This window comes from Chiloscyllium punctatum, chromosome 37 (genome assembly GCF_047496795.1).
Source record: "Chiloscyllium punctatum isolate Juve2018m chromosome 37, sChiPun1.3, whole genome shotgun sequence".
NCBI lineage: Eukaryota > Metazoa > Chordata > Chondrichthyes > Orectolobiformes > Hemiscylliidae > Chiloscyllium > Chiloscyllium punctatum.
Genome location: NC_092775.1, coordinates 47,627,000 through 47,640,934, shown reverse-complemented (window position 1 = coordinate 47,640,934; position 13,935 = coordinate 47,627,000).

The following is a 13,935-nucleotide window of genomic DNA, read 5'->3' as shown; positions in this document are numbered from 1 at the left end:
GTGGAGGTGGAGGTAAATTTCTATTGGATGTGGAAGGATCCTTTGGGGCTTTGGACAGAGGTGAGAGGGGAGATGTCAGCACAGGTTTTGCACTTCCTGCGGTGGCAGGGCAAAGTGCCGGGAGTGGGGTGTGGCTGGTGGTGGGGTGTGGATCTGACGAGGGAGTTGAAGAGGGAGTCTCTCCAGAACGCTGATAGGGGTGGGGAGAAAATATATCCCTAGTTGGGGAGTCTATTTGTAGATGGGAGAAATGGCGGAGGATGATGCGATGAGTACAGAGATTGGTGGGGTGAAGGGTGAGGACTAGAGGAGGTCTGTTCTTGTTGCGTTGGGAGGGGTGGGGTTCAAGGGCAGAGGTGCAGGAAGTGGAAGAGATGTGCTGGAGGCATCATCACCCATGTGAGAGGGGAAATTGTGATCTTTGAAGAAGGAGGCCATTTGGGATTCTCTAAGGTGGAATTGGTCATCTTGGGAACAGATGCGGTGGAAGCGGTGAAATTGGGAACAAGGGATGGCGTTTTTACAGGAGGTAGAGTGGGAGGAGATGTAGTCCAGGTAGCAGTGGGAGTTGGTGGGTTTGTAGTCGATGTCCATGGTTAGTCAGTTGCCGGAGATGGAGCTGGAGAAGTCCAGGAAGGGCAAGGAGATGCCTGAGATGGTCCAGGTGAATTTGAGGTCAGGGTGAAAGGTGTTAGTCAAGTTGATGAACTGTTCAACCTCCTCGTGGGAGCACGAACTGACACTGATAACAATGGGCGATGCTGCTGGTGCAACTGTGGATGATGGCCTGTTCCACGTACCTGACAAAGAGGCAGGCATAGCTGTGGCCCACATAACTGCCCATGGCTACCCCTTTGGTTTGGATGAAGTGGGAGGATTGGAAGGAGAAGTTATTAAAGGTGAGGACCAGTTCAGCCAGGCGGATGAGGGTGTCAGCAGAAGGGTACTGGTTGGGACAGCATGAGAGGAACAAACAGAGGGCTTGGAGGCCTTCGTTGTGGCAGACAGATGTATACAGGGACTGGATGTCCATGGTGAAGATAAGGCTTAAGGGGACGGGGAAACGAAAGTCTTGGAGGAGGTGGAGGGTGTGTGGTGTCCTGAATGTAGGTGGAAGTTCCTGCACTTAAGGGGACAGGACAGTGTCAAGGTATGCAGAGATGAGTTCAGTGGTACAGGAGCAGGCTGAGACAATGGGTCGACCAGGGAAATCAGGTTTGTGGATCTTTGGTAGCAGGTAGAATCGGGTGGTACTGGGTTCGCAGACGATGAGGTTGGAGGCCAACTTGTTGATTGTTTCAGAGAACACCTCTGGGACACCCGCACCAACCAACCCCACGGTCCTGTGGTTGAACATTTCAACGGCATTCCCCCCGCCCCCTACCAAGGGCAGGAAGGTCCTGGGCCTCCTCCATCAACAAACTCAAACCACCCGATGCTTGGAGGAAGAACGCCTCATCTTCCACCTTGGGACCCTGCAACCACATGGGATTAATGTGGATTTCACCAATTTCCTCAGTTCCCCATCCCCTGCATTACCCCAGACCCAAGCTTCAAACTCAGCACCACCCTCTTGACCTGTCCATCGCCTTTCCCATCTTTTTGCTTCACCATCCTCTCTGACCTTCTCCCCCACATTCACCTACCTATTGCATTCCCAACTACATTCCCCCCAGCCCCACCCCCTCCCATTTATCTCTCAGCCCCCCAGCCAATAAGCCTCATTCCTGATGAAGGGCTTTTGCCTGAAATGTCAATTCTCCTGCTCCTCGGATGCTGCCTGACCAGCTGTACTTTTCCAGCACCACTTTCCTCTACTCAGATCTCCAGCATTTGCAATCCACACTTTCTCCTAGTCTTAAATAATGATCCAGATATGAGTTCTAATCCAATCTTTGGCAGCTGGGGATTTAAATTTGATTAATTAAATTAATCTGGGATAAAAATGAATATTAGTAATGGTAACTGTAAAACGATCAGATTCTCATAAAAACCGATCTGGTCTACTCATGCCATTTAGGGAAGGGAATCTGCCTTTCCTACCTAGTCTACTTAATAAATGACTTTAGACACAGACAATGCGGCTGACTTTTCATTGCGCTCAAATGGTCAAGAAAGCTATTCAGTTGCATTAACTCACTGTGAAAAATTTAAAGAGGAGTAAAATCAGATGGCCAACCCAATATCAACACATGCACTAGACATGAAAAAAGCACTCTCAATCTTGTTGGCACTGCAAAGTCCTCCTCTCTAACTTCTCAGGAGATCTGCTAAGATTGGGAGAGCAGTCCCATAAAGTAATCATGCAACAGCCTGAATTGGTCATACTTGCTGAATCATACATTTCAGCTAATATCCCTAATGCCTCCTTCAACCTCCTTGAATTTAGCCCAATCGACCAGTCTAATGATAATCATGATTGCCAGTTGTTGGAAAATCCCATCTAGTTCACTAATGCCCTTTAGGGAAAGAAACTGCCTTCCTTATCTGGTCTGGCCTACATGTGACTCCAGATGCACAGCAATGTGGTTAACACTCCACTGCCCTCTAGGCAATTAAGGATGGGTAATAAATGGTGGCCAGTGATGCCCACATCCTGTGAATGATGCTGTAAACATGACATGTGTACAGCCTATACAGCCCTGTACCTGGGGGAAATCCAGGTCCATTTCCAAAGCCCACTGCCCAGGCTGCAGCAATGATCTCGTCACAGGCAAATCCAGATGAAGTGGTGTGGTCTGGCACAAATTGCTTTAACAACAGCCTTGATACATTTCTGGATTGGAGTTTGTGAGTTCCCACAAAGATCCCCAGTGGATCCTTGTAAGCAGTCAGTTGCATGAAGGTTTAGCGCAGCTGTCACCACAATAACCACTGGGATAGGATGGCCACCCACTCCTTTAGATAACAGGTCCCACTCCAATAGTTGGTATAGCTCACTGATGATGTCCTGGGACATCCTCAGTCTGTAGCAACACTGCACCTTGCTCACTTGGAGGAAACAGCATTGAGGATGATTGACTCTGCGTTTCCTATATACCATCTACACTGTGAGAGGACCTTCAGCTGCAGCTTCCTCGTGTGTAAGTCATTAGGCAGCCACTGAAGGTTGCTGCTGAGGTTGGGCTTGCTAATGCATCTGTTACTCCTCAATTTATCTGTGCCTTCATTGACCTCTTTCAATTGTGACTTCATTTTCCAAATTTACACCCTGAATCCCAGTTGTACAGCTTAGTCATGCCAACAATCATGCTGCATAGTCCCTTCCAACAAAGCCAGATTGAAGGTAACCAATGATTAACTCCCCTTCCACATACAGTAATTCATGTCCTCCAATCCTTACCACTCTTTATATTATTGACTTTACATCCTTCACAATTCTCTCTTCTGCATCCAAGAATGCTGCCTCTACAAAACGTAAATTGTGTTCACTAACTCCTCACCCCAGCAGTGGCTCTTGATAAATACCTTAATTTTCACTGAGCTGATCTCACACAGGACTGATTGTGGTCCACCCCCAACTAGCTTCAATGGACAGCCTGGACTGATGGGGGATGGGCGTCTGACTAATCTCTTTGCATTTCTCAGAATGACTTACCAAGAATTCCCTGACCGATTGCACTGGACCAATAGAACTACTTGTAATAATTCAGATCTCCTGACTCTGACTGCTGATCATGTTTGAGTCCCTGGACAATCTTGGATAATGCCTTTGGCTTACTGTGCTGGAACTGCCTAATTAAATGTTACGTCCCAAGGTCTGCCTTGGAGGATGGTCACCCGAAGATCAGAGGCCAAATGTCCCTGACCTCTAAGGTGGACTTCGGGACATGCAACAATGCAGAGTGGCCAAGCAGAGGCTGATAGCCAAGTTGGGTACTCATGAACATAGCTGAAAATGTGTTGCTGGAAAAGTGCAGCAGGTCAGGCAGCATCCAAGGAACAGGAGAATCGACGTTTCGGGCATAAGCCCTTCTTCAGGAATGAGGAAAGTGTGTCCAGCAGGCTAAGATAAAAGGTAGGGAGGAGGAACTTGGGGGAGGGGCGTTGGAAATGCGGCAGGTGGAAGGAGGTCAAGGTGAGGGTGATAGGCTGGAGTGGGGTGGGGGGCGGAGAGGTCAGGAAGAAGATTGCAGGTTAGGAAGGCGGTGCTGAGTTCGAGGGATTTGACTGAGACAAGATGGGGGGAGGGGAAATGAGGAAACTGGAGAAATCTGAGTTCATCCCTTGTGGTTGGAGGGTTCCTAGGTGGAAGATGAGGCGCCCTTCCTCCAACCGTCGTGTTGCTATGGTCTGGCGATGGAGGAATCCAAGGACCCGCATGTCCTTGGTGGAGTGGGAGGGAGAGTTGAAGTGTTGAGCTACGGGGTGGTTGAATTGGTTGGTCCGGGTGTCCCAGAGGTGTTCTCTGAAACGTTCCGCAAGTAGGCGGCCTGTCTCCCCAATATAGAGGAGGCCACATCGGGTGCAGCGGATGCAATAGATGATGTGTGTGGAGGTGCAGGTGAATTTGTGGCGGATATGGAAGTATCCCTTAGGGCCTTGGAGGGAAGTAAGGGGGGAGGTATGGGCGCAAGTTTTGCATTTCTTGTGGTTGCAGGAGAAGGTGCCGGGAGTAGAGGTTGGGTTGGTAGGGGGTGTTGACCTGACAAGGGAGTCACGGAGGGAGTGGTCTTTTCGGAACGCTGATATGGGAGGGAAGGGAAATATATCCCTGGTGGTGGGCTCCATTTGGAGGTGGCGGAAATGACGGCGGATTTACGCTGTACATGGAGGTTGGTGGGGTAGTAGGTAAGGACCAGTGGGGTTCTGTCCTGGTGGCGATTGGAGGGGCGGGGCTCAAGGGCGGAGGAGCGGGAAGTGGAAGAGATGCGGTGGAAGCAGCATCAACCACGTCTGGGGGGAAATTGCTGTCCTTGAAGAAGGAGGCCATCTGGGTTGTACGGTTTTGGAACTGGTCCTCCTGGGAGCAGATGCGGCGGAGACGAAGGAATTGGGAATAGGGATGGCGTTTTTACAGGGGGCAGAGTGGGAGGAGATGTAGTCTAGGTAGCTGTGGGAGTCGGTCGGTTTATAATAAATGTCCGTGTTGATTCGGTTGCCCGAGATAGAAATGGAGAGGTCTAGGAAGGGGAGGTAGGAGCCTGAGATGGTCCAGGTGAATTTGAGGTCGGGGTGGAAGGTGTTGGGGGTAAAGTGGATGAACTGTTCAACCTCCTTGTGGGAGCACGAGACAGCGCCGATACAGTCATCGATGTAGCGGAGGAAAAGGTGGAGGATGGTGCCAGTGTAGCTGCGGAAGATGGACTGTTCCACATATCCTAAGAAGAGGCAGGCATAGCTGGGGTCCATGCGGGTGCCCATGGCTACTCCTTTGGTTTGGAGGAAGTGAGAGGATTGGAAAGAGAAGTTGTTCAGTCAGTCGAAGGAGGGTGTCAGTGGAAGGGTACTGGTTGGGTCGGCGGGAAAGGAAGAACCGGAGGGCTTTGAGTCCTTCGTGATGGGGGATGGAGGTGTACAGGTACTGGATGTCCATAGTAAAGATAAGGTGTTGGGGACCGGGGAAGCGAAAATCGTGGAGGGCGTGGGTGGTGTCCTGAACGTCGGTGGGGAGTTCTTGGACTAAGGGGGACAGGACTGTGTCGAGGTATGCAGAGATGAGTTCGATGGGGCAGGAGCAGGCTGAGACAATGGGTCGGCCGGGGCAGTCAGGTTTGTGGATTTTGGGCAGGAGGTAGAAACGGGCAGTGCGGGGTTGTGGGACTATGAGGTTGGAGGCGGTGGATGAGAGATCCCCTGAGGTGATTAGGTTATGGATGGTCTGGGAGATGATGGTTTGATGGTGGGAGGTGGGGTCATGGTTAAGGGGGCAGTAGGAGGAGGTGTCTGCGATCTGGCGTTTAGCCTCAGCGGTGTAAAGGTCAGTGCGCCAAACTACTACCGCGCCTCCCTTGTCTGCTGGTTTGATAGTGAGGTTGGGGTTGGAACAGAGGGAGTGGAGGGCTGCACGTTCCGAGGGTGAGAGGTTGGAGTGGGTGAGAGGGGTGGAGAAGTTGAGGTGGTTAATGTCGTGGTGGCAGTTGGCTAATAAGAGTTCGAGGGCGGGTAAGAGGCCAGCACGGGGTGTCCAGGTGGATGGGGTGTGTTGGAGGTGGGAGAAGGGGTCGTCACAGGGTGGGCGAGAGTCTTGGTTGAAGAAATAGGCGCGGAGGTGAAGGCGGCGGAAGAATTGTTCCATGTCACGCTGCGTGTTGAACTCGTTAATCCGAGAGCGTAGGGGAATGAAGGTCAGGCCTCTGCTGAGGACTGATCTTTCATCCTCAGAGAGAGGTAGTTCTGGAGGGATGATGAAAACATGGCATGGCTGGGAGCTAGGAACTGGTGTGGGGCTGGAGCTGGGAGTGGGGCGGGGTTGGGCGTGGGGACGGGGACGGAGATCGGCGTTGGGGCGGAGTTGGGTGTAGTGACGGAGATCGCCGTGGGGGCGGGGTTAGGCATGGTGACAGGGATCGGCGTGGGGGTGGAGTTAAATGTGGTGACGGAGATCGGCATGGGGGCGGAGACACATGCGGCGTTGTGGTCGTGCAGGTTAGTGATGTCACTGGGGGCGGAAGTGGCTGCGGCGACAGCAAACCAGGGGGCGGAAGTGGCTGTGGCGACGACAGAGACAGTGTTATTCCCGATAGCCGTGGAGGCCGCGAATCTGTCGGCGATGGTCTTCCTGGCGATCGTGGAGGTGGTTGTCTGGGCGGCGATCGCGGAGGCTGCGAGGTCGGTGGGGGCGGAAGTGACGTCATGGTCCGCAGCGGCGGTTGTTGCTGGAACAGTTGAGGAATCCAAAGTGTGGGGGTAAGTACATGAAAGTTTTTGGTACTTACTGTCTTTAATTTCCGATCTGGCTAGGAAGAAATGTTTGTTTAGTGTATGGATTCTTCTGTGGATGAAGAACAGTAGAGGACCTTTACAGGTCTGTGAGAGTGTTGTCCTGAGCTGGGGTAGGGCTGATGCAGGGAATGTAGGTAGCGGCGCATGGCTGCAAGCGTGGAGCGGAGGATCTGGAGGGAGGTCTGTTGCTGGAGGCTTCGGATTTGTTGGAGGTACAGGTTGTCCTGGTTGGGTCCAAATTTTGTTGGTTGGAACGTAGTCCGGAGTCCGTGTGGGATCAGCCGGTTCCGTAGGCAGGTGCTGAGGAAGGAGATGTGGCTGTAGTAGCGAGTCTGTTTGAGAACGTGGCTGAAGAGCTTCTGTGCAGAGGAGATGACCTGAGGTGTGCAGTGACAGAGGGACTCATTGAAATCCTTGTAGAGGGAGGAAGAGAGCTTCTTCAAGGAAGGCATCCTTGTAAGAGGATTCGCAGTCGGTTAAAATCTTCGAGGAGAAAGTGAGGACTGCATATGCTGGAGATCAGAGCTGAAAATGTGTTGCTGGAAAAGCGCAGCAGGTCAGGCAGCATCCAAGGAACAGCAGAATCGACCTTTCGGGCATAAGCCCTTCAGTCCATCTTCCGCAGCTACACTGGCACCACCCCCCACCTTTTCCTCCGCTACATCGATGACTGTATTGGCGCTGCCTCATGCTCCCATGAGGAGGTTGAACAGTTCATCCACTTTACCAACACCTTCCACCCCGACCTCAAATTCACTTGGACCGTCTCAGGCTCCTCCCTCCCCTTCCTAGACCTTTCCATTTCTATCTCTGGCGACCGAATCAACACGGACATTTATTATAAAACGACCGACTCCCACAGCTACCTAGACTACACCTCCTCCCATCCTGCCCCTATAAAAACGCCATCCCTATTCCCAATTCCTTCGTCTCCGCCGCATCTGCTCCCAGGAGGACCAGTTCCAAAACCGTACAACCCAGATGGCCTCCTTCTTCAAGGACCGCAATTTCCCCCCAGACGTGGTCGACGATACCCTCCACCATATCTCCTCCACTTCACGGCCCTCCGCCCTTGAGCCCCGCCCCTCCAATCGCCACCAGGACAGAACCCCATTGGTCCTCACCTACCACCCCACCAACCTCCATGTACAGCGTATCATCCGCCGTCATTTCCGCCACCTCCAAATGGACCCCACCACCAGGGATATATTTCCCTTCCCTCCCCTATCAGCGTTCCGAAAAGACCACTCCCTCCGTGACTCCCTCGTCAGGTCCACATCCCCCATCAACCAAACCTCCACTCCCGGCACCTTCCCCTGCAACCACAAGAAATGCAAAACTTGCGCCCACACTTCCCCCCTTACTTCCCTCCAAGGCCCCAAGGGATCCTTCCATATTTGCCACAAATTCACCTGCACCTCCACACACATCATCTATTGCATCCGCTGCACCCGATGTGGCCTCCTCTGTATTGGGGAGACAGGCCGCCTTCTTGCGGAACGTTTCAGAGAACACCTCTGGGACACCCAGACCAACCAACACAACCACCCCGTAGCTCAACACTTCAACTCCCCCTCCCACTCCACCAAGGACATGCAGGTCCTTGGATTCCTCCATCGCCAGACCATAGCAACACGACGGTTGGAGGAAGAGCGCCTCATCTTCCACCTAGGAACCCTCCAACCACAAGGGATGAACTCAGATTTCTCCAGTTTCCTCATTTCCCCTCCCCCCACCTTGTCTCAGTCAAATCCCTCGAACTCAGCACTGCCTTCCTAACCTGCAATCTTCTTCCTGACCTCTCCGCCCCCACCCCACTCCGGCCTATCACCCTCACCTTGACCTCCTTCCACCTATCGCATTTCCAACGTCCCTCCCCCAAGTTCCTCCTCCCTACCTTTTATCTTAGCCTGCTGGACACACTTTCCTCATTCCTGAAGAAGGGCTTATGCCTGAAACGTCGATTCTCCTGTTCCTTGGATGCTGCCTAACCTGCTGCGCTTTTCCAGCAACACATTTTCAGCTCTGATCTCCAGCATCTGCAGTCCTCACTTCCTACTCATGAACATAGAATATATAGAACATAGAACATTACAGCGCAGTACAGGCCCTTCGGCCCTCGATGTTGTGCCGTCCTGTCATACCAATCTGAAGCCCATCCCACCTACACTATTCCATGTACGTCCATATGCTTGTCCAATGACGATTTAAATGCATTTAAAGTTGGCGAATCTACTACCGATGCAGGCAAAGCATTCCATACCCTTACTATTCTCTGAGTAAAGAAACTACCTCTGACATCTGTCTTATACCTATCTCCCCTCACTTTAAAGTTGTGTCCCCTCATGTTTACCGTCCCCATACTTGGAAAAAGGCTCTCCCTGTCCACCCTATCTAACTCTCTGATTATCTTGTATGTCTCTATTAAGTCACCTCTCAACCTTCTTCTCTCTAATGAGAACAGCCTCAAGGCCCTCAGCCTTTCCTTGTAAGACGTTCCTTCCATACCAGGCAACATCCTAGTATATCACCTCTGCACCCTTTCCAAAGCTTCCACATCCCTCTTATAATGCGATGACCAGAACTGTACACAATACTCCAAGTGCGGCCACACCAGAGCTTTGTACAGCTGCAGCATAACCTCCTGGTTCCGGAACTCAATCCCTCTATTAATAAAGACCAAAACACTATATGCCTTTTTAACAACCCTCTCAATCTGGGTTGCAACTTTCAGGGATCTGTGTACATGGACACTGAGATCTCTCTGCTCATCTGCACTCCCAAGAATCCTACCATTAGCCCAGTACTTTGCATTCTGATTATTCCGGCCAAAGTGTATCACCTCACACTTGTCCACATTAAACTCCATTTGCCACCTCTCAGCCCAGCTCTGCATCATATCTATGTTTCTCTGCAACCTGCTACATCCTTTGTCACTATCCACAACTCCATCGACCTTAGTGTCGTCTGCAAATTTACTGACCCACCCTTCTAAGCCCTCATCCAGGTCATTTACAAAAATGACGAACAACAGTGGACCCAATACCGACCCTTGCGGTATGCCGCTAGTAACTGGATACCAAGATGAACATATTCCATCAACTACAACCCTCTGTTTTCTTTCAGCAAGTCAATTACTGATCCAAACTGCTATGTCTCCCACAATCTCATTCCTCCGCATTTTGTATAATAGCCTACTGTGGGGAACCTTATCGAATGCCTTGCTGAAATCCATATCCACCACATCAACCGGTTTACTCTCATCTACCTGTTTGGTCACTTTGTCAAAAAAGTCAATAAGATTCGTTAGGCATGACCTACCCTTCACAAAACCGTGCTGACTGTCCCTGATCAGATTATTCTTTTCTAGATGGTTATAAATCCTATCTCTTATAACCTTTTCCAATGCTTTATGAACAACTGAAGTGAGACTCACTGGTCTGTAATTACCAGGGTTGTCTCTACTACCCTTTTTGAACAAGGGAACCACATTTGCTATCCTCCAATCCTCAGGCACTATTCCTGTAGACAATGATGATTTGAAGATCAATGCCAAAAGCTTGTCAATCTCTTCCCATGCTTCCCAGAGGATCCAAGAATAGATCCCATCCGGCCCAGGGGACTTGTCTATTTTCACACTCTGCAGTATTTCTAATACCTCTTTCTTGTGAACCTCAATCTCTTCTAGTCTAGATGCAAGTATCTCTGTATCTTCCTCGCCAACATTTTCATTTTCTATAGTAAACACTGTCGAAAAATATTTATTTAGTGCTTCCACTATCTCCTCTGACTCCACACACAACTTCCCACTATTATCCTTGATTGGCCCTAATTTAACTCTTGTCACTCTTTTATTCCTGACATACCTATAGAAAGCCTTAGGGTTAACCCTGATCCTTTCCGCCAACAACTTCTCATGTCTCCTCCTGGATCTTCTGAGCTCCCTTTTTAGGTCTTTCCTAACTTCCTTGTAACCCTCAAGCGCCCGAGCTGAGTTTTCACATTTTGTCCTAACATAAGCCTTCTTCTTCTTCTTGACCAGGGATTCCACTTCCTTAGTAAACCACGGCTCACGCGTTCTATATCTTCCTCCCTGCCTGACAGGTACATACTTATCTAGGACACACAGGAGCTTTTCCTTGAATAAGCTCTACATTTTTAATGTGCTCATCCCCTGCAGTTTCCTTCCCCATTCTACGCTTTCTAAATCTTTCCTAATTGCATCGTAATTTCCCTTCCCCCAGCTGTAACTCTTGCTCGGTGGAGTACACCTACCCCTTTCCATCACTAAAGTAAACCTGACAGAATTGTGATCGCTGTCTCCAAAGTGCTCACCTACTTCCAAATCTAACACCTGGCCAGGCTCGTTACCCAGTACTAAATTTAAAGTGGCTTCGCCCCTTGTAGGCCTATCTACATACTGTGTCAGGAAGCCCTCCTGCACACACTGGACAAAAACTGACCCATCTATAGTAATCGTACTGTAGTGATCCCAATCAATATTTGGATAGTTGAAGTCCCCCATGACAACTACCCTGCCTCTCTCACTCCTATCGAGAATCATCTTTGCTATCCTTTCCTCTGCATCTCTGGGACTATTCGGAGGCCTATAGAAAACTCCCAGCATGGTGACTTCTCCTTTCCTGTTTCTAACCTCAGCCCATATTACCTCAGTTAACAAGTCCCCAAACATCCTTTCTACAACTGTAATATTGTCCCTGATCAACAATGCCACACCTACCCCTCTTTTACCATCTTCTCTGTTCTTACTGAAACATCTGAATCACAGAACCTGCAACAGCCATTCCTGTCCCTGCTCTATCCATGTCTCCGTAATGGCCACAACATCGAAGTCCCAGGTACCAACCCACGGTGCCAGTTCATCCACTTTATTTTGGATGTTCCTCGTGTTGAAGTACACACACTTCAAACCAGGTTCTCGCTTGCTAGTGTCAGATACTTGATTTGGAAACTCCCTACTCTCATCCTCTTCTGTACCTGTCCTACAATTTTGGTTCCCATCCCCCTGCTGTATTAGTTTAAATCCACCTTAATAGTTTTAGTGAATTTCCCACCCAGGATATTGGTACCCCTTGGTTTAGATGAAGACCATCCTGCTTGTAGAGGTCCCACCTACCCCAGAAAGAGCTCCAATTATCCAAAAACCCAAAACCCTCCCTCCTGCACCTTCCCTGTAGCCACGTGTTCAACTCCTTTCTCTCCCTATTCCTCACCTCACTAGCACATGGCACGGGCAGCAAACCAGAGAAAACAACTGTTTGTCTTAGCTCTAAGCTTCCATCCTAGCTCCCTGAATTTCTGCCTCAGGTCCCCATCTCTCTTCCGACCTATGTCGTTGGTGCCAATGCGGACACTACTTGGGGCTGCTCTCCCTGCCCCCGAAGGATCCCAAAAACACGATCAGAGACATCACAGACCCTGGCACCCGGGAGGCAACACACCAACCGTGAGTCTCTCTCGTCCTCACAGAACCTCCTATTTGTCCCCCTAACTATCCAGTCCCCAATAACTACTGCTCTGCTCCTCTTCCCCCTTCCCTTCTGAGCAGCAGGTGCCCCACTGCTTTCCCCTGGTCAGTCATCCCCCCCCAAAAGTACCCAAAACGGTACACTTATTGTTGAGGGGAATGGCCACAGGGGATCCCTGCACTGCCTGCTGGTTCCCTTTCTGTCCCCTAACTGTCACCCATCTGTCTTTTTCTTTTATCTGGGGAGTGACTACCTCTCTGTAAGTCCTGTCAATAACCCCCTCTGCCTCCCGAATGACTGAAGTTCATCCAACTCCAGCTCCAGTTCCCTAACACAGTTTTCGAGGAGCTGGTGTTGGGTGCACTTCCCACAGATGTAGTCAGAAGGGACACTAGTGGTGACCCTTACTTTCCACATTCTGCAGGAGGAACATTCCACTGCCATACACTCCATTCCCACTGTTCTAACTCCCAAAGTGACTACTAAAAAAAAGGATTAGGAAATAAACTATTTACCTTACCTTGTCAATCTGGCTCCCACACCTTTTTTTTAGGTTAGAGGAGGAGGCTGGGTGGGAGACACTAACCGAATAGTGTCTCGGGTAACGCAACCACAACCTGTTCTACTTACCCTTCCCAGAAGTCCTTTGCTCGCTCCTCCCTTGCTAGCCTGAAGGTAAGAAGTTTAAATATACTTATCGGCCTTCCCAACATTCACCTCAGACCAACGTCACCTCCTCCCGGCTCTCGCTGCTCCGAAGTGTCCGAAGATGGCCTCAACTGGGACCTTGGGTTCATGTCAAACTACAGGTGACCTCACTACACTATATACTCACACACATGCGCACATGTACACACACAAGCACACAAACGCGCATACACACTCCTACATACTCACACACTCACGTAGACCCGCTCTCACCTACATGCTTTCTCTCAGACACACACACACATACACACCATATACTCATACCCACACCCTCTCACAGGCTTATACTCCATCACACTCATACACACACTCTACCAAGCATGCACACATGCAAACACACTCTCACACGCTCTCTCTCTCTCTCTCTCACACACACACAGATATACATATTAGTCTTTGGGGTGAATTAGTATTTGCAGCATTGTAATTGACGATGCATTCTATTTTGTTCAAGAAGTACACATTCTGCAGGCAATAACTGCAAGCAGTCAATCTGTGTAACATTTTATAAATTCCTACTTTGGAAATAGAACCAGTCTGACTCAAGATTGGGATACACACCAACTCTAACCTTACTCTTTAAAGCATTGTCTGAGCTGAGATTTCACCTTTTTTTATAAAACCTTAAGTTATCTCGAGAATGTGACAGGAACGGAGGTCTGGGAGTTATATATTAATGAACAGAAACCTGCAATGCATTCTAAAAGATTAAAGACTTAACAGCAATCTAGGTTTGTTCAATATATCGTTTCAGCTGCCTGACACTGAGATCTTTTACTATAAATTCTGTGTCTTATGATCCTGCTTCACATCTACCTAATGAAGAAGCAGTGCTCTGAAAGCTAGTACTTCC